The sequence below is a fragment of the Panulirus ornatus genome, chromosome 57, assembly GCF_036320965.1.
Source record: "Panulirus ornatus isolate Po-2019 chromosome 57, ASM3632096v1, whole genome shotgun sequence".
NCBI lineage: Eukaryota > Metazoa > Arthropoda > Malacostraca > Decapoda > Palinuridae > Panulirus > Panulirus ornatus.
The window spans coordinates 8,465,435-8,488,521 of NC_092280.1; the positions used below are offsets into that span (position 1 = coordinate 8,465,435).

At 41.4% G+C, this 23,087-nt stretch overlaps 1 protein-coding gene across 1 annotated transcript in view; it reads right to left on the reverse strand.

Moving 5' to 3' along the window:
• LOC139766157 (uncharacterized) overlaps window positions 1–23,087 on the reverse strand; it is a 137,730-nt gene that overhangs the window by 63,852 nt on the left and 50,791 nt on the right. The gene's annotated exons all lie outside the window — the stretch shown is intronic.

Sequence of the window (23,087 nt, forward strand, 5' to 3'; positions counted from 1 at the left end):
GCTGATCCTCAGGCACCTCACCATGAGTTACACACACATTAAATATCCTTACCAACCAGTCAACAACACAGTCACCCCCTTTTTTAATAAATTCCACTGCAATACCATCCAAACCCACTGCCTTGACAGCTTTCATCTTCCACAAAGCTTTTACTACCTCTTCTCTGTTTACCAAATCATTTTCCCTAACCCTCTCATTTTGCACACCACCTCGACCAAAACACCCTATATCTGCCACTCTATCATCTAACACATTCAATAAACCTTCAAAATACTCACTCCATCTCCTCACATCACCACTCCTTGTTATTACCTCCCCATTAGCCCCCTTCACCAATGTCCCATTTGTTCTCTTGTCTTATGCACTTTATCTACCTCCTTCCAAGTCATCTTTTTATTCTCTCTAAAATTTAATGATACTCTCTCACCCCAACTCTCATTTGCCCTCTTTTCTACCTCTTGTATCTTTCTCTTGACCTCCTGCCTCTTTCTTTTATATCCTAAGTATCCTGGATATCTTTCATAATTCAAAGTAAGCCTGTTACCATCTTCTGAATAATCTTTTACCACACATATCCAAAAACAGTTTTAGATAAACTCCTTCCACCTCCAACATACATGCTCAATATATCTCTATCTCCCACATATGTATTGATTTGTGTCTCTCATACCAAATTCACAAGTACCAAATGTGCCAGTACACAATTTTAGTAACCTTTTACTACCCAAAGTTCACTTTTACTGAGCTATGGTTTCACTGACACATTTGGGCAAAACTAACATATATTTGTAAAGAATAAGCATTCATTTTTTTGTATGAACATTATCGAATACATCAAAAGAAAATTACGACTGATATATGTTTTAAAGAAATTTACTTGAGTCTATAGCAATTAACCTTAGGAGGCATGTACCTTATGGTGCTTGTTTATAAGGCATGAATAATGCATTAATGCCTGTCTCAGAATAAAAAATAGAAATCTTCAACCCTTGTTTAATTACTAATAAAAGAGGATGAAAGTAAAAACCTGATGCACAAGGAGACAATGTCATAAGTTTGAAAAGATGAGAACATTCATTTTTCATCCAGCGAAAACAATATCAAAAGCATGTAAAATCAATAATACTTTCATAAAAGAATAAGTAAAATATGATGAACAAAACATCTACAATACATATATAAAAATTGAACTCTACTTGTGGGGATAGGGCCTTCCACAATGCATCGTCATGCTTACTTATACAGTGTGATTATTCATAATCAGGGACCTCTTCATCTCCATGAGTTTGATTTGAACCATTTATAGAATAACATGCATGGTCCTTTTACACCATTTTCATAGAAAATGGGCTTATGTTTCAAATAATGTAATCATCACTGAGCTGGCAATGCAGTGGTGTAGCATGGATACAGTCCATAGTCACAGAGTGGTATGGTATTTTGTGCTGCAATGTACTGCACATTATGTTTTTTCCCCCTTGCACTATGCCACCAAAATATCTTTTTTTGCTCTTGTGCCAGCAGTGCTAAGGAGCATATGACCATCACCAATGAGGTCAAATATGATCACTTGGTAATAGAAGAAGTGATTTCCAGGAAGTTCTGGTTATTCATGAATCTTAGGAAAGTTTTACGATTACCAAACTATCAAGACGACTGGTGAGGCTGCCTCTGCTGATGTCATACCTACCTCCTTATCAATAATGTCCCTGACCATCAACCTTGGTGAGAACATCAAAGGAGTCCTTCTTCTGCCTAACAATCTAATCAAGCCAATGGACCAAGAGGTAGTATCTATGTTCAAGGCCTACTAATTAAGAATATTTGCAAAGCTTGGGAAGGATACAGAGAATGACCAGATGACTGAAGAAATTCTGGAAGTCCTTCACAAACAGAGATGCCATCACAGTCATCAGTGAGGCCTGTAAGGAAATTACCATTGTTTGTATGAACAAAGTGTGGAAGAAGTTTTGCTCTCAGTTTGTTAATGGATTCTGATGTTTTGATTACAAAAACGAAGTATCAAGAAAACGTGAACTCACTTAGGAATTGATGAAAAATGTCGCCTTTGATGAGGATAAGGAGGAGTCTTCTTTAGTTATGGTAGGAATACCAAGAATGAAACCCAACAACTCCCATTATCTTCTTTGTATGATTCATGCATTTTCGATTTACCCGACCATTTCCAAAAACATAATCATCACATAAATTGAGAGGTGCCTTTACAATGGCTGTAACAATGTATCATTACTGTCTAAATATATATGATCAAATTCATTAAATTTTAATAATTTACTATTTACTAATCAAAGATAATTACAAGTTCCTGATAAACAACGGCACTAACATAAATTTCAAAAGATGTAAATAACAAATGATAAGAAAATAATCAATAAAACATGGTAAACAATACATTTACAATATCTTGTGATACAAAACAGATCTGTAATTATGAGGTATGCAATTATGCCTTGAATCACCTAGAATGAAATTAAATGGTGTCAGATTATGAAAGAAACATGTCTGCAAAGGTTGAAATGAATGTGAAAGTGGGATGGGATGAAATTGGTGAGATAGATGGTACATTGGGAGTGCCTGGAATACATGAGAATGGAAGTTATCTTGTAGATATATGTGCTAAGAGGGGTTTATTCCTAGCAAACACCTTTTAACAGCACAAGATGATCCACAGGTAAAGGTGGATAAGAAATGATGGAAGAAAAAAGCAAAAGGGTTGGACTGACTATGTGGTGGATGAAAGATTAAGAAAGACCTTGCTAGATGCTAGAGTTGTGACAGAATTCTTTGGAGACTTTGACCATTTTGAAATTCTTGTTAGGGTAAAGATCAGGGATAAGTGGAGGTATGGTGTAAGAAAAGGGTGGACAAGTAAAGACAATGACAAGTAAGAAAATGAATCACATACACTGCAGGGAGAAGTATGAAAGGAGGGTGGCTGAAAGTTTAGCTGGAAGTCTAGTAATGTAGGGATGCAGTCATACGTGAGTGAGGTGTTTAAACACTTAGAAAAGTATGACTAAAGGTTGTAGAATTAGTAGTTGGATAAAAGGCGTGAGATAAAGGAATAAAAAGAACAATGCATGGTGAATGGAAGTGATTAGAAATGCTGTGGAAGAAAAGAAAAAGGCATATGACAGATTACTCAAAAAGAATATACCATTGGAAGTACAGCACAGGAGGAGGGAAGAATATAAGATGTGTAAGTGGAATATTAAGCTGATAAAGGAAAGCAAAGAGAGAGTAGATGAAGATTTTTGGAGGAAGTTGAGTGAAAAGACAGGGGAAAATAAGAAATTGTACTGGGAGGTGAAAAAAGGAAAAAGGTGGATGTGAGAGAGGAAACATTAATGTGAGAACTAAAGAAGGGGAAATGCTGAATCAAGGGGAGAATGTGAAAGGAAGATGGAAAGAATATTTTGAAGAAATGATGAATGTGAGAAGTGAAGCAATTGTTACATGCATGGGTATGGAGGATGGAAAGAAGAGGATACAACTGCAAGGGCCTATGTTACTGCCTTTTGCAGTAATGAAGTTGAAGTATGAAAGGCACCTGAAGTGGATGGGATTATGACTGAAAAGCTGAAGTACAGAAGAGAACATGTGAAAGAGTAGATGCATCTGATATGCAATATAGAATGGAAACAGCAGGTTGTGCCTGAGGACTGAGTGAAGGCTATTTTTGTTCCTTTATTCAAAGGGTGTATGTAACAATTATAAGGGAATAAGGCTCTTAAGTGTACCAGGGAAAGTGTATAAAAAATATATGACTGATAGAGAGGTGGAAGTGAATGAATGCAGAATAAAAGAGGAGCAAGGGGGTTTTAGGAAAGGTAGGGGAAGTGTGGATCAGATCCTTGTGGTGATGACTGGAAAAATATTTAACAAAAGTTGAGAAGTTGTATGCAGCTTTTACAGATCCAGAGAAAGTATATGACAGAGTTGAGTGGAATGCTTTATGAAATGTGTTAAGGATATATGGGGTTGGGGACAAATGTTGGATGGTGTGAAAGCCTTCTACAGAGGAGTAAATGCATGTGTAAAAGTGAAAGTTTTGGTATACATGTGGATGTGAGGCAAGTATGCAGTCTGTTATGGATGAGAGGGCTTGGGAAGTGAGTCAGCTGTTGTTCGCTGATGATACAGCGCTTGTGGCTGATTCGGGTGAGAAACTGCAGAAGCTGGTGACTGAGTTTGGTAAAGTGTGTGAAAGGAGAAAGCTGAGAGTAAATGTGAATAAGAGCAAGGTTATAAGGTAAAGTAAGGTTGAGGGACAAGTCAATTGGAAGGTAAGTTTGAATGGAAACTGGAGGAAGTGAAATGTTTTAGATACCTGGGAGTGGATTTGGCAGCGGATGAAACCATGGAAGCAGATGTGAGTCACAGGGTGGGGGAGGGGGCGAAAGTTTTGGGAGCATTGAAAAATGTGTGGAAGGTGAGAACATTATCTCAGAAAGCAAAAATGGGTATGTATGAAGCAATAGTGGTTCCAACAATGTTTTATGGTTGCGAGGCGTGGGCTATAGATAGAGTTGTGCAGAGGAAGGTGGATGTGTTGGAAATGAGATGTTTGAGGACAATATGTGGTGTGAGGTGGTTTGATCAAGTAAGTAATGAAAGGGTAAGAGAGATGTGTGGTAATAAAAAGTGTGGTTGAGACAACAAAGACAACAAAGGCCATATTCATTCACGCTCAGTTTCTAGCTGTCACGTATAATGCACCAAAACCACAGCTCCCTTTCCACATCCAGGCCCCACAAAACTAAACATGGTTTACCCCAGATGCTTCACATGCCCTGGTTCAATCCATTGACAGCACGTCAACCCCAGTATACCACATCGTTCCAATTCCCTCTATTCCTTGCACGCCCTTCACCCTCCTGCATGTTCAGGCCCCGATCACTCAAAATCTTTTTCATTCCATCTTTCCACCTCCAATTTGGGCTCCCACGTCTCCTCGTTCCCTTCACCTCTGACACATATATCTCTTTGTCAATCTCTCCTCACTCATTCTTTCCATGTGACCAAACCATTTCAAAACACCCTCTTCTGCTCTCTTAACCACACTCTTTTTATTACCACACATCTCTCTTAACCTTTCATAACTTACTCGATCAAACCACCTCACACCACATATTGTCTTCAAACATCTCATTTCCAGCAAATCCACCCTCCTCCGCACAATTCTATCTATAGCCCAGGCCTCGCAACCACATAACATTGTTGGAACCACTATTCCTTCAAACATACCCATTTTTGCTGTCCAAGATAATGTTCTCAACTTCCACACATTTTTCAACGCTCCCAAAACTTTTGCCCCTTCCCCAACCCTATGATTCACTTCTGCTTGCATGGTTCCATCCACTGCCAAATCCACTCCCAGATATCTAAAGCACTTCACTTCCTCCAGTTTTTCTCCATTCAAACTTACCTCCCAACTGACTTGTTCCTCAACCCTACTGTACCTAATAACCTTGCTCTTATTCACATTTACTCTCAGCTTTCTTCTTTCACACACTTTACCAAACTCAGTCACCATCTTCTGCAGTTTCTCACCCGAATCAGCCACCAGCGCTATATCATCAGCGAACAACAACTGACTCACTTCCCAAGCTCTCTCATCCACAACAGGCTGCATACTTGCCCCTCTCTCCAAAACTCTTGCATTCACCTCCCTAACAATACCATCCATAAACAAATTAAACAACCATGGAGACATCATGCACCCCTGCCGCAAATCAACATTCACTGAGAACCAATCACTTTCCTCTCTTCCTACACGTACACATGCCTTACATCCTCGATAAAAACTTTTCACTGCTTCTAACAACTTGCCTCCCACACCATATATTCTTAATACCTTCCACGTTGGAATGTATAAGTATGTATATGTGCATGTGTGTGGATGTGTATGTATATACATGTGTATGTTGGTGGGTTAGGCCATTCTTTCGTCTGTTTCCATGCACTACCTCGCTGACGCGGGAGACAGCGACAAAGCAAAATATAATATATAAAAAAAAAGTATATATATATATATATATATATCTTTTCTTTCATAATATTCGCCATTTCCCGCATTAGTGAGGCAGCATTAAGAACAGAGGACTGGGCCTTAGAGGGAATATCCTCACCTGGCCCCCTTCTCTGTTCCTTCTTTTGGAAAATTAGAAAAAAACAAAAAAAAACAAGAGGGGAGGATTTCCAGCCACCCGCTCCCTCCCCTTTTAGTCGCCTTCTACGACACGCGGGGAATACGTGGGAAGTATTCTTTCTCCCCTATCCCCAGGGATAATATATATATATATATATATATATATATATATATATATATATATATATATATATTATTTTTTTTTTTATTATACTTTGTCGCTGTCTCCCGCGTTTGCGAGGTAGCGCAAGGAAACAGACGAAAGAAATGGCCCAACCCCCCCCCATACACATGTATATACATACGTCCACACACGCAAATATACATACCTACACAGCTTTCCATGGTTTACCCCAGACGCTTCACATGCCTTGATTCAATCCACTGACAGCACGTCAACCCCGGTATACCACATCGCTCCAATTCACTCTATTCCTTGCCCTCCTGCATGTTCAGGCCCCGATCACACAAAATCTTTTTCACTCCATCTTTCCACCTCCAATTTGGTCTCCCACTTCTCCTCGTTCCCTCCACCTCCGACACATATATCCTCTTGGTCAATCTTTCCTCACTCATTCTCTCCATGTGCCCAAACCACTTCAAAACACCCTCTTCTGCTCTCTTAACCACGCTCTTTTTATTTCCACACATCTCTCTTACCCTTACGTTACTTACTCGATCAAACCACCTCACACCACACAATGTCCTCAAACATCTCATTTCCAGCACATCCATCCTCCTGCGCACAACTCTATCCATAGCCCACGCCTCGCAACCATACAACATTGTTGGAACCACTATTCCTTCAAACATACCCATTTTTGCTTTCCGAGATAATGTTCTCGACTTCCACACATTCTTCAATGTCCCCAGAATTTTCGCCCCCTCCCCCACCCTATGATCCACTTCCGCTTCCATGTTTCCATCCGCTGCCAGATCCACTCCCAGATATCTAAAACACTTCACTTCCTCCAGTTTTTCTCCATTCAAACTCACCTCCCAATTGACTTGACCCTCAACCCTACTGTACCTAATAACCTTGCTCTTGTTTTGGGAGCAGCTGAATGAGTGTGTTAGTGATTTTGATGCACGAGACCGGGTTATAGTGTTGGGTGATTTGAATGCAAAGGTGAGTAATGTGGCAGTTGAGGGAATAATTGGTATACATGGGGTGTTCAGTGTTGTAAATGGAAATGGTGAAGAGCTTGTAGATTTATGTGCTGAAAAAGGACTGATGATTGGGAATACCTGGTTTAAAAAGCGAGATATACATAAGTATACTTATGTAAGTAGGACAGATGGCCAGAGAGCGTTATTGGATTACGTGTTAATTGACAGGCGCGCAAAAGAGAGACTTTTGGATGTTAATGTGCTGAGAGGTGCAACTGTAGGGATGTCTGATCATTATCTTGTGGAGGCTAAGGTGAAGATTTGTATGGGTTTCCAGAAAAGAAGAGTGAATGTTGGGGTGAAGAGGGTGGTGAGAGTAAGTGAGCCTGGGAAGGAGACTTGTGTGAGGAAGTACCAGGAGAGACTGAGTACAGAATGGAAAAAGGTGAGAACAATGGAAGTAAGGGGAGTGGGGGAGGAATGGGATGTATTTAGGGTATCAGTGATGGATTGCGCAAAAGATGCTTGTGGCATGAGAAGAGTGGGAGGTGGGTCGATTAGAAAGGGTAGTGAGTGGTGGGATGAAGAAGTAAGAGTATTAGTGAAAGAGAAGAGAGAGGCATTTGGACGATTTTTGCAGGGAAAAAATGCAATTGAGTGGGAGACGTATAAAAGAAAGAGACAGGAGGTCAAGAGAAAGGTGCAAGAGGTGAAAAAAAGGGCAAATGAGAGTTGGGGTGAGAGAGTATCATTAAATTTTAGGGAGAATAAAAAGATGTTCTGGAAGGAGGTAAATAAAGTGCGTAAGAGAGGGGAGCAAATGGGAACTTCAGTGAAGGGCGCAAATGGGGAGGTGATAACAAGTAGTGGTGATGTGAGAAGGAGATGGAGTGAGTATTTTGAAGGTTTGTTGAATGTGTTTGATGATAGAGTGGCAGATATAGGGTGTTTTGGTCGAGGTGGTGTGCAAAGTGCGAGGGTTAGGGAAAATGATTTGGTAAACAGAGAAGAGGTAGTAAAAGCTTTGCGGAAGATGAAAGCCGGCAAGGCAGCAGGTTTGGATGGTATTGCAGTGGAATTTATTAAAAAAGGGGGTGACTGTATTGTTGACTGGTTGGTAAGGTTATTTAATGTATGTATGACTCATGGTGAGGTGCCTGAGGATTGGCGGAATGCGTGCATAGTGCCATTGTACAAAGGCAAAGGGGATAAGAGTGAGTGCTCAAATTACAGAGGTATAAGTTTGTTGAGTATTCCTGGCAAATTGTATGGGAGGGTATTGATTGAGAGGGTGAAGGCATGTAGAGAGCATCAGATTGGGGAAGAGCAGTGTGGTTTCAGAAGTGGTAGAGGATGTGTGGATCAGGTGTTTGCTTTGAAGAATGTATGTGAGAAATACTTAGAAAAGCAAATGGATTTGTATGTAGCATTTATGGATCTGGAGAAGGCATATGATAGAGATGATAGAGATGCTCTGTGGAAGGTATTAAGAATATATGGTGTGGGAGGAAAGTTGTTAGAAGCAGTGAAAAGTTTTTATCGAGGATGTAAGGCATGTGTGCTTGTAGGAAGAGAGGAAAGTGATTGGTTCTCAGTGAATGTAGGTTTGCGGCAGGGGTGTGTGATGTCTCCATGGTTGTTTAATTTGTTTATGGATGGGGTTGTTAGGGAGGTAAATGCAAGAGTTTTGGAAAGAGGGGCAAGTATGAAGTCTGTTGGGGATGAGAGAGCTTGGGAAGTGAGTCAGTTGTTGTTCGCTGATGATACAGCGCTGGTGGCTGATTCATGTGAGAAACTGCAGAAGCTGGTGACTGAGTTTGGTAAAGTGTGTGGAAGAAGAAAGTTAAGAGTAAATGTGAATAAGAGCAAGGTTATTAGGTACAGTAGGGTTGAGGGTCAAGTCAATTGGGAGGTGAGTTTGAATAGAGAAAAACTGGAGGAAGTGAAGTGTTTTAGATATCTGGGAGTGGATCTGGCAGCGGATGGAAACATGGAAGCGGAAGTGGATCATAGGGTGGGGGAGGGGGCGAAAATTCTGGGAGCCTTGAAGAATGTGTGGAAGTCGAAAACATTATCTCGGAAAGCAAAAATGGGTATGTTTGAAGGAATAGTGGTTCCAACAATGTTGTATGGTTGCGAGGCGTGGACTATGGATAGAGTTGTGCGCAGGAGGATGGATGTGCTGGAAATGAGATGTTTGAGGACAATGTGTGGTGTGAGGTGGTTTGATCGAGTAAGTAACGTAAGGGTAAGAGAGATGTGTGGAAATAAAAAGAGCGTGGTTGAGAGAGCAGAAGAGGGTGTTTTGAAATGGTTTGGTCACATGGAGAGAATGAGTGAGGAAAGATTGACCAAGAGGATATATGTGTCGGAGGTGGAGGGAACGAGGAGAAGTGGGAGACCAAATTGGAGGTGGAAAGATGGAGTGAAAAAGATTTTGTGTGATCGGGGCCTGAACATGCAGGAGGGTGAAAGGAGGGAAAGGAATAGAGTGAATTGGAGCGATGTGGTATACCGGGGTTGACATGCTGTCAGTGGATTAAAGCAGGGCATGTGAAGCAAAAAAAGCAAAAAAAATGTACATACTCATACTTGCTTGCCTTCACCCATTCCTGGTACTATCCCGTCCCACAGGAAACAGCATGAAGGCAAGCAAGATTGTATATATACATATACATACCTGGATGGAGTGATAAGAGAGACAAAAGTTATTTTTTATTATATTTATTATACTTTGTCGCTGTCTCCCGCGTTTGCAAGGTAGCGCAAGGAAACAGACGAAAGAAATGGCCCAACCCCCCCCCCCCCCATACACATGTACATACACACGTCCACACACGCAAATATACATACCTACACAGCTTTCCATGGTTTACCCCAGACGTTTCACATGCCTTGATTCAATCCACTGACAGCACGTCAACCCCGATATACCACATCGCTCCAATTCACTCTATTCCTTGCCCTCCTTTCACCCTCCTGCATGTTCAGGCCCCGATCACACAAAATCTTTTTCACTCCATCTCTCCACCTCCAATTTGGTCTCCCTCTTCTCCTCGTTCCCTCCACCTCCGACACATATATCCTCTTGGTCAATCTTTCCTCACTCATTCTCTCCATGTGCCCAAACCACTTCAAAACACCCTCTTCTGCTCTCTCAACCACGCTCTTTTTATTTCCACACATCTCTCTTACCCTTACGTTACTCACTCGATCAAACCACCTCACACCACACATTGTCCTCAAACATCTCATTTCCAGCACATCCATCCTCCTGCGCACAACTCTATCCATAGCCCACGCCTCGCAACCATACAACATTGTTGGAACCACTATTCCTTCAAACATACCCATTTTTGCTTTCCGAGATAATGTTCTCGACTTCCACACATTCTTCAAGGCCCCCAGAATTTTCGCCCCCTCCCCCACCCTATGATCCACTTCCACTTCCATGGTTCCATCCGCTGCCAGATCCACTCCCAGATATCTAAAACACTTCACTTCCTCCAGTTTTTCTCTATTCAAACTCACCTCCCAATTGACTTGACCCTCAACCCTACTGTACCTAATAACCTTGCTCTTATTCACATTTACTCTTAACTTTCTTCTTCCACACACTTTACCAAACTCAGTCACCAGCTTCTGCAGTTTCTCACATGAATCAGCCACCAGCGCTGTATCATCAGCAAACAACAACTGACTCACTTCCCAAGCTCTCTCATCCCCAACAGACTTCATACTTGCCCCTCTTTCCAAAACTCTTGCATTTACCTCCCTAACAACCCCATCCATAAACAAATTAAACAACCATGGAGACATCACACACCCCTGCCGCAAACCTACATTCACTGAGAACCAATCACTTTCCTCTCTTCCTACACGTACACATGCCTTACATCCTCGATAAAAACTTTTCACTGCTTCTAACAACTTTCCTCCCACACCATATATTCTTAATACCTTCCACAGAGCATCTCTATCAACTCTATCATATGCCTTCTCCAGATTCATAAATGCTACATACAAATCCATTTGCTTTTCTAAGTATTTCTCACATACATTCTTCAAAGCAAACACCTGATCCACACATCCTCTACCACTTCTGAAACCACACTGCTCTTCCCCAATCTGATGCTCTCTACATGCCTTCACCCTCTCAATCAATACCCTCCCATATCATTTACCAGGAATACTCAACAAACTTATACCTCTGTAATTTGAGCACTCACTCTTATCCCCTTTGCCTTTGTACAATGGCACTATGCACGCATTCCGCCAATCCTCAGGCACCTCACCATGAGTCATACATACATTAAATAACCTTACCAACCAGTCAACAATAGTCACCCCTTTTTTAATAAATTCCACTGCAATACCATCCAAACCTGCTGCCTTGCCGGCTTTCATCTTCCGCAAAGCTTTCACTACCTCTTCTCTGTTTACCAAATCATTTTCCCTAACCCTCTCACTTTGCACACCACCTCGACCAAAACACCCTATATCTGCCACTCTATCATCAAACACATTCAACAAACCTTCAAAATACTCACTCCATCTCCTTTTCACATCACCACTACTTGTTATAACCTCCCCATTTGCGCCCTTCACTGAAGTTCCCATTTGCTCCCTTGTCTTACGCACTTTATTTACCTCCTTCCAGAACATCTTTTTATTCTCCCTAAAATTTAATGATACTCTCTCACCCCAACTCTCATTTGCCCTTTTTTTCACCTCTTGCACCTTTCTCTTGACCTCCTGTCTCTTTCTTTTATACATCTCCCACTCAATTGCATTTTTTCCCTGCAAAAATCGTCCAAATGCCTCTCTCTTCTCTTTCACTAATACTCTTACTTCTTCATACCACCACTCACTACCCTTTCTCATCAACCCACCTCCCACTCTTCTCATGCCACAAGCATCTTTTGCGCAATCCATCACTGATTCCCTAAATACATCCCATTCCTCCCCCACTCCCCTTACTTCCATTGTTCTCACCTTTTTCCATTCTGTACTCAGTCTCTCCTGGTACTTCCTCACACAGGTCTCCTTCCCAAGCTCACTTACTCTCACCACCCTCTTCACCCCAACATTCACTCTTCTTTTCTGAAAACCCATACAAATCTTCACCTTAACCTCCACAAGATAATGATCAGACATCCCTCCAGTTGCACCTCTCAGCACATTAACATCCAAAAGTCTCTCTTTCACACGCCTGTCAATTAACACGTAATCCAATAACGCTCTCTGGCCATCTCTCCTACTTACATAAGTATACTTATGTATATCTCGCTTTTTAAACCAGGTATTCCCAATCATCAGTCCTTTTTCAGCACATAAATCTACAAGCTCTTCACCATTTCCATTTACAACACTGAACACCCCATGTATACCAATTATTCCCTCAACTGCCACATTACTCACCTTTGCATTCAAATCACCCATCCCTATAACCCGGTCTCGTGCATCAAAACCACTAACACACTCATTCAGCTGCTCCCAAAACACTTGCCTCTCATGATCTTTCTTCTCATGCCCAGGTGCATATGCACCAATAATCACCCACCTCTCTCCATCAACTTTCAGTTTTACCCATATTAATCGAGAATTTACTTTCTTACATTCTATCACATACTCCCACAACTCCTGTTTCAGGAGTATTGCTACTCCTTCCCTTGCTCTTGTCCTCTCACTAACCCCTGACTTTACTCCCCAGACATTCCCAAACCACTCTTCCCCTTTACCCTTGAGCTTCGTTTCACTCAGAGCCAAAACATCCAGGTTCCTTTCCTCAAACATACTACCTATCTCTCCTTTTTTCACATCTTGGTTACATCCACACACATTTGGTTCCCCACTCTGAGCCTTCGAGGAGGATGAGCACTCCCCGCGTGACTCCTTCTTCTGTTTCCCATTTTAGAAAGGTAATACAAGGAGGGGAGGATTTCTGGCCCCCCCGCTCCCGTCCCCTCTAGTCACTTTCTACGACACGCGAGGAATACGTGGAAGTATTCTTTCACCCCTATCCCCAGGGATAATATACATATATATATACATATACACATACACACACATACACATACATACGCACATATACACACACACACACATACATATATATACAAAATCAAAAAATTCATGTAACAATAAAAATATGATAAATGTTCAAATTCATACTACATTCTAGGATACAACAGAAATCTTTTGGCAAAATTAAAAGATTTCTGTTGTATCCTAGAATGTAGTATGAATTTGAACATTTATCATATTTCTATTGTTACATGAATTTTTTGATTTATGGAAGGGTTCCATTCCTAAAAAGCTTTCCTAAGATCAATTGCCAGTGAATTAATCTTTGTTTCCTCTTTGACTTACATTATATAATTGGGGATACATTTCTACAGAAATGAGAAATGAGAACTGCTATTGACGTTTGTGTAAATAAATTATACATTTCCTTTTTCCATAGCCAGAGGTTGAACCATTATGTGACATTCATTTTTTCACTCATTTCAAGCTAGAAGTTTCAGAGATAAAAGTAAAACTATGAAAAGGGGGTGCAGATATGGAGTACGGCAGTAAGGTATGGTGGCTAGTGGTAAGCCTGTTTGTGGATCATACTATCATTTACCGAGAGTAAAGAGGTGTTGCAGAAAGTTGTGTTTCTTATAATGAGCAGGTGATTGAAGGTAAATGCAAGTAAAGAAAAAGTAATAGTTTCTGAAAAGAAACAGAGTGAAAGCATTGATTTTGCAAAACCATACAGAGTAAAAGAAGAAAGTGTACTGAACTGTGTTTTTGATAATGGAAAAGAAAGCCTGGAAGAGGTGAGGGGATTCAAGTATTTAGGAGCTGTCTTGGTTAAGTCTGGTGATATAGAGGGAAAGTTAAGGGAGAAAGCAGTAGAGAGTAAAGATTCATTGGATCCCTTCATATAACAATGAAGGTTAGAGATGTAAAGGGCTATGCTGTCCCTTAATTCTCTCCTCACTTTTAAGTGAGGAGAGAATTAAGGGACAGCATAGCCCTCCCAGATATGACATAAGCAGCCGAAACATGGACATGGAATGAGTCACAGAGATCAAGAATTCAGGCTGTAGATATCAGCTATTTGAGAGGAGCATGAGGTATAACTAGATGGAAAGAAGAAAGAAATTATGAGTTGTATGAGAGATGTGGTATAACAGGGCATGCAAAGGGAATGAATTGTGGAGTGGTAAAGCTGGCATGTGGATAGAATGCAAGCCTGGGAATTTACAGTGTATGAGAGTACAATAAATGGGGTTGGTATGAGAGGAAGTCCACCTGTGACATGGAGAAATAAAGTGGAAGAATACTGGAGAGATAAAAATGGTGGAAGAAAGCACGGGATAATCTATAGAAGAGAAGTCATGTAAATGGAGACTTTTGCCATAGCCAACCTCTTGATATGAGTTCCTGGAAGAAATGAGTGTCAGAGACATCGATGGACTAAAAACAGAAGTGAGTGAATAAGGTCATTTCTTTGTCTGTTCATCACACCTCACTAAAGCAGGAAATGTCAAACATGTATGAAAAAATGTACAGTCTGAATAAAGTACCAAAGGTCTAAATGAATCTAGAAAAAAAAAGATTAACAATAAGAGAAAATTGTAAAAAAACCTTTCCTATCCACAATAACACAATCACTAGTTATCTCAAGTCCAAGGGTGCTATCTGACTAGCAGTAATTACTTAGCCTAGTACAGGTGGTTTGGTACTGCCACTCCCTTCCTGTCCCATCCAAACCATCATCATTCCCTTCCTTCAAGCTTGGGCCCAAGTGGCACTGTGGCATGACATGTGACTCTTTCGTCCAATGTACACCTCTAGCAATCTTACCAACCAGCCTGATCAAGGAGTTGACACTGCATAATACCAGCACCAATTACACCAGCACCAGTTATTTGCATCAGCACCAATTGCACCAGCACCAGTGATTTGCGTCAGCACCAACTGCACCAGCACCAGTGACATGTGTCAGAGTCAGTGACTTATGCACTTAAGTCTGTTATAACAATGATCACAGTGTACAGTGAAGTGTAAAGCTAATGACAGGATGTGTGGCCAGCGGCTTCCCCTTGGCTTGTCAAAACAGTTGTGTATCAAGGAATTCTATGCCTTTTTATCCATAACACTGGTAGTCAGAGGGCTTGTGTTATTGTTGTCATCATGGCAGAAGCCATGATAGATCATGACAGTCAGCTGTCAATGGATGATGGCAATGAAGGTGAAGATAATGGTATTACCAATGAGGAAGATGGAGTGATTGATGATGGCGATGATGAAAGTGACTTTCAGCCTGTCCTGAGTAAGTCCCGAAGGAAGAAGTACATAAGAAGACATGCAAACCTGAAACTACTCCTGAAACTGAGACACCCCAGATGCTGAAACTGATCTAGCTTGACCTCTCTTCAGGAACCACCTTCACAACAGATTTGAATGGTTGCCTGCAGCTAGTATGGGAAATCTAGATTAGAGCACAACAATGAAACAGGATGGTGACAACTATGTCTATGTCACCAAGTTCCAGAAGTTTATTCAACTTCTGCTGAGCATCAAGTACATTGGCATCAATGTATAAGAACCACCACCTAAGCTGTAACCCAAGAAATACATTATGATCCATAGTGTCAGTGAGGTCGTGGACTCTGTGCACCTCACAACTAACCAGGTCATCAATCATAGATGACTGCCTACCTGTAAACTAATCACAGAAGAGCAGGTCGGCCTTCCTGAAATTCCACATGAATTCACTTCAGGCTTGCCTCTGGAAGGTTCTATAGGATCTCTGCATACCAACCCCCATGCCATAGATGTTTCAGATGCCAGCAATGAGGGCATATAGGGAAGACCTGCAAGTCTAACCCCAGGTGTGTGAATTTTGCCTGTAATCATGAAACGAAGAACTGTGGACCATTGGATGGAAGCACTGCCATCATCAAGTGTTTGAACTGTCATAACATCACTGCGCATGCTTCACACTGGGGTTGTCCCATGGCCAAGCCACCATCAAGCAGAAGTTAGGAAGCAATGTGCTCCTGAGCAATGGTCACCTGCATCCCTCTGGCACCCCAGGATAGTTTCATAAAAACCAAGTTTTAACTATCAAGCAATACTCAGAACCACTTAGACGGTTTAGGAGACCCATGAACACACCCCAGCCTAACCTAAACAGACATTACACCTACTATAATGATCCACAACTTAGAGAAATATGTCTCTCAAAAGGAGAACTGGACTAGCTTACTGGCAATCATAAACACCAGAAATGTGGGAATTATTCGTCTGCCTTATCAACTACACAGCAGCACATGACTGAACTTAAGAGAATCTAACTGAAAAACGTTTGGTAATGGACTCAGCATGCATACACCTATCAGTAGATAAAGGAGACATCAAAATCATCAGTACAAAAAACCAGACAAGTCTGCCATTCCTTTACAAAGAGTCAATGATCTACCTAATACTTGGATCTCTATGTCTAATTTTATAAATCTACTGTGTAACATGAAGGTAAAACTAAATCTCAAACATGAACACAGAGATAGACTAATCAACCTCATGATGATCAAGGGGAGTGAGGACTGCAATATCCTATTCACTGTATCTGAAACTGACATAGCATAGACTAAAGGCAAAGCTATGTACCCATGAGAGGATCTTATAGCTCCTATGCAACATACCTGGTAATTCTCTTCTTGCACTGTATAAGATATGACAAGAGTTCTACCGATCTTCTAGATGAATAGCCTCATCACTGCAATACCCAAACCCATCCAAAATGATGCCTTTAGACCTATATCCTTGACTACATATTTATGTAAAACCTTTAAAAGAATGGTGTTCAGTCGTCTCCTATACAGAACATGAGAGCATCTGTCCCCTAATCTATAGTGTGCATCACTGCATTTACCACCTTAATTCCCCATACATAGTATAACTACACCATCTTCCCTGACAAAGCTGCTTCTGACATAGTCGATCAACACATTATCTTGTATGAACTTGCTAAAATGGATGTAGGGGGCTGGTTTTACAGATGAATCCCTTTCTAACATAGAAGACTGGCTCTTGAGATAGATCTCTGGTTACATTTCAAACAGGAAGTCGTCTGTTCTGTTTCAGGGTCACAGAAGTAAAATCAAAGAGTTTGAACATGCTAATCCCCAGGACAGTGTACTTAGTCCCATCTTGTTCAATGTTCTAATTAATGCATTTTTTCAGTCCATGCACACAAATACCAAACAACTTAGATATGTAGATGACTTTTTTTTTTTTTTTTTTTTCATACTATTCGCCATTTCCCGCCTCAGCGAGGTAGCGTTAAGAACAGAGGACTGGGCCTCTGAGGAAACATCCTCACCTGGCCCCCTTCTCTGTTCCTTCCTTTGGAAAATTGAAAAAAAAATGAGAGGGGAAGATTTCCAGCCCCCCGCTCCCTTCCCTTTTAGTCGCCTTCTACGACACGCAGGGAATACGTGGGAAGTATTCTTTCTCCCCTATTATATATATATATATATATATATATATATATATATATATATATATTTTTTTTTGCTTTGTTGCTGTCTCCCGCGTTTGCGAGAGATGATATCATGATTAATACTTCGGGGTATAACAATACACTCATTATACTCCCGCGTTTGCGAGGTAGCACAAGGAAACAGACGAAAGAAATGGCCCAACCCAACCCCATACACATGTATATACATACGTCCACACACGCATATATACATACCTACACAGCTTTCCATGGTTTACCCCAGATGCTTCACATGCCCTGATTCAATCCACTGACAGCACTTCAACCCCGGTATACCACATCGATCCAATTCACTCTATTCCTTGCCCTCCTTTCACCCTCCTGCATGTTCAGGCCCCAATCACACAAAATCTTTTTCACTCCATCTTTCCACCTCCAATTTGGTCTCCCACTTCTCCTCGTTCCTTCCACCTCCGACACATATATCCTCTTGGTCAATCTTTCCTCACTCATTCTCTCCATGTGCCCAAACCATTTCAAAACACCCTCTTCTGCTCTCTCAACCACGCACTTTTTATTTCCACACATCTCTCTTACCCTTACGTTACTTACTCGATCAAACCACCTCACACCACACATTGTCCTCAAACATCTCATTTCCAGCACATCCATCCTCCTGCGCACAACTCTATCCATAGCCCACGCCTCGCAACCATACAACATTGTTGGAACCACTATTCCTTCAAACATACCCATTTTTGCTTTCCAAGATAATGTTCTCGACTTCCACACATTCTTCAAGGCTCCCACGATTTTCGCCCCCTCCCCCACTCTATGATCCACTTCCGCTTCCATGGTTCCATCCGCTGCCAGATCCACTCCCAGATATCTAAAACACTTTACTTCCTCCAGTTTTTCTCCATTCAAACTTACCTCCCAATTGACTTGACCCTCAACCCTACTGTACCTAATAACCTTGCTCTTATTCACATTTACTCTTAACTTTCTTCTTTCACACACTTTACCAAACTCAGTCACCAGCTTCTGCAGTTTCTCACATGAATCAGCCACCAGTGCTGTATCATCAGCGAACAACAACTGACTCACTTCCCAAGCTCTCTCATCCCCAACAGACTATGACCCTTAAATATGTTGAAAATTCTAAGCATAACAGTCTCACTGCAAGTGTTTCTCTTTCATCATTAACTGCATTAAATATGCTTCACTGTGATATGCCTGTGTATGAAGAATGACAGAGATTCAACAAATTTCACTGGGTTCCATCTAATATTGGCCTTAGAATGCAGGATAAAGCTGACAAACTAGCCAAAAACATATGCCTTGAAGGACGAAGTCCATTACCCCCTGGGTCTGCCTGTGAGTAGCCTTAAAACCACCATTCAGAAAGAACACAAACGAAATCTTTTAGGCTTAAGGAGTAGTGAAATTAACACAAGCAAGCCCAACTATCTCCACAATCTCAAGAAAGATGAGCCATATTCATTTATTATACTTAGCTGCTGCCTCCTGCATTTGCTAGGTAGCACAAGGAAACAGACGAAAGAATGGCCCAACCCACCCAAATATACATGTATATACATAAACATCGACACATGCAAATATACACACCTGTACATTTCAGCGTATACATACATATATACACATGTACATATTCACTTCTCCAGATCCATAAATGCTACATACAAATCCATTTGCTTTTCTAAGTATTTCTCACATACATTCTTCAGAGCAAACACCTGATACACACATCCTCTACCACTTCTGAAGCCACACTGCTCTTCCCCAATCTGATGCTCTGTACATGCCTTCACCCTCTCAATCAATACCCTCCCATATAATTTACCAGGAATACTCAACAAACTTATACCTCTGTAATTTGAGCACTCACCTTTGTCCCCTTTGCCTTTGTACAATGGCACTATGCAAGCATTCTGCCAATCCTCAGGCACCTCACCATGAGTCATACATACATTAAATAACCTTACCAACCAGTCAACAATACAGTCACCCCCATTCTTAATAAATTCCACAGCAATACCATCCAAACCCACTGCCTTGCCGGCTTTCATCTTCCTCAACACTTTTACTACCTCTTCACTGTTTACCAAATCATTTTCCCTAACCCTCTCACTTTGCACACCACCTCGACCAAAACACCCTATATCTGCCACTCTATCATCAAACACATTCAACAAACCTTCAAAATACTCACTCCATCTCCTTCTCACATCACCACTACTTGTTATCACCTCCCTATTTGCGCCCTTCACTGACGTTCCCATTTGTTCCCTTGTCTTACGCACTTTATTTACCTCCTTCTTAAGCATCTTTTTATTCTCCCTAAAATTTAATGATACTCTCTAACCCCAACTCTCATTTGCCCTCTTTTTCACCTCTTGCACCTTTCTCTTGACCTCCTGCCTCTTTCTTTTATACATCTCCCACTCATTTGCATTATTTCCCTGCAAAAATCGTCCAAATGCCTCTCTCTTCTCTTTCACTAATAATCTTACTTCTTCATCCCACCACTCACTACCCTTTCTAATCTGCCCACCTCCCACGCTTCTCGTGCCACAAGCATCTTTTGCGCAAGCCATCACTGCTTCCCTAAATACATCCCACTCCTCCCCCACTCCCCTTACCTCCTTTGTTCTCACCTTTTCCATTCTATACTCAGTCTCTCCTGGTACTTCCTCACACAAGTCTCCTTCCCAAGCTCACTTACTCTCACCACTCTCTTCACCCCAACATTCTCTCTTCTTTTCTGAAAACCTCTACAAATCTTCACATTCTCAAACCACTCTTCCCCTTTACCCTTGAGCTTCGTTTCACTCAAAGCCAAAACATCCAGGTTCCTTTCCTCAAACATATTACCTATCTCTCCTTTTTTCTCGTCTTGGTTACATCTACAGACATTTACACACCCCAATCTGAGCCTTCGAGGAGGATGAGCACTCCCCACGTGACTCCTTCTTCTGTTTCCCCTTTTAGAAAGTAAAAATACAAGGAGGGGAGGGTTTCTAGCCCCCCGCTCCCGTCCCCTTTAGTCGCCTTCTACGACACGTGAGGAATGCATGGGAAGTTTTCTTTCTCCCCTAATCCCATGTGAAGCGTCTGGGGTAAACCATGGAAAGTTCTGCGGGGCCTGGATGTGGAAAGGGAGCTGTGGTTTCAGTGCATTATCACATGACAACTAGAGACTGAGTGTGAATAAATGGGGCCTTTGTTGTCTTTTCTAGTGCTACCTCGCACACATGAAGGGGTTGTTATTTCATGTGTGGTGAGGTGGCAATGGGAATGAATAAAGGCAGACAGCATGAATTATGTATATGTGTATATATATGTATATGTTGAGATGTATAGGTATGTATATTTGCGTGTGTGGACGTGTATGTATATACATGTGTATGTGGGTGGGTTGGGCCATTCTTTTGTCTGTTTCCTTGCGCTACCTTCGCTAACGCAGGAGACAGCGACAAAGCAAAATAAATAAAACAAAATAAACATATTCACACTTGCTGCCTTCATTCATTCCTCTTGCCACCCCCACCACACATGAAATGTCACCCCCCTCCCCCAGCGCGCGCAAGAGGTAGCACTGGGAAAAGACAACAAAGGCCACATTCGTTCACACTCAGTTTCCAGCTGTCATGTGTAATGCACCAAAACCACCGCTCCCTTTCCACATCCAGGCCCCACAAAACTTTCCATGGTTTATCCTAGATGCTTCACATGCCCTGGTTCAATTCATTGACAGCACATCGACCCCAGTATACTACATTGTTCCAATTCACTCTATTCCTTACATGCCTTTCACCCTCCTGTATGTTCAGGCCCCGATTGCTCAAAATCTTTTTCACTCCATCTTTCCACCCCCAATTTGGTCTCCCACTTCTCCTTCTTCCCTCCACCTCTGACACATATATCCTCTTTGTCAATCTTTCCTCACTCATTCTCTACATGTGACCAAAGTATTTCAATACAACCTCTTCTGCTCTCTCAACCACTACTCTTTTATTACAACACATCTCTCTTACCCTTTCATTACTCACTCGATCAAACCATCTCACACCACATATTGTCCTCAAACATCTCTTTTCCAACACATCCACCCACCTCTGCACAACTCTATCTACAGCCCACACCTCACAACCATAAAACATTGTTGGAACCACTACTCCTTCAAACATACCTATTTTGGCTCTCTGAGATAACATTCTCGCTTTTCACACATTGTTCAACGCTCCCAGAACCTTTGCCACCTCTCCCACCCTGTGATTCATTTCCGTTTCCATGGTTCCATCCGCTGCTAAGTCCACTTCCAGATATCTAAAACACTTCACTTCCTCCAGTTTTTCTCCATTCAAACTTACCTCCCAATTAACTTGTCCCTCAACCCTACAGAATCTAATAACCTTGCTCTTATTCACATTTACTCTCAGCTTTCTTCTTTCACACACTTTACCAAACTCAGTCAACAGCTTCTGCAGTTTCTCACCCAAATCAGCCACCAGCGCTATATCATCAGCGAACTCAAACTGACTCACTTCCCATCCCTCTCATCCACAACAGATGGCATACTTGCCCCTCTCTCCAAAATTCTTGCATTCACTTCCCTAACCACCCTATCCATACATGAATTAAGCAACCATTGAGACAGCATGCACCCCTGCCACAGAAGAGGTTGAAATACATGCAAGGGATAGCTAAACTGGAACAATGTGGTTTACTGAGGTCGATGTACTGCCAATGGACTACACATTGGCACGTGAAGCGACTGGGATAAACCAGGGAAAGGTCTGTGGGGCATGATTATGTATAGGGCGGTGTGGTTTCAATGCTAATATTACACATGACAGCTAAAGAATGGATATGTGTGAAAGTGGCCTTTCTTTACCTGTTCCTGGCATTACCTCACTAATGTGGAAAACAGCTATCAAGTATGAAAATAAATCAAACCAGTTTTTTCTTTGTTATCCGAAACAGCTGATTCCCAATGCATTTCAGATAAAAGAGGTTTTACTCTATTATGCTGCAGGAGATGTGGTCCTAGTCTGTAGTAAGTTCAGCTGAAAACAAGAAAAAATCAAATACTGAAAGACAGAGCATTCTGTGAGTGCTACTACAGGCTTACATTATAGACCACAATAATATTCACTTACTAGATAAAACTACAATGTCCCACTATTAATGTTGTAGCATAATTTACTGGATTTCAAACATTCCAGGTGTAAAATGAATTTTCATATAAGGTGCAGTGAAACAACATGCATATGAAAAAG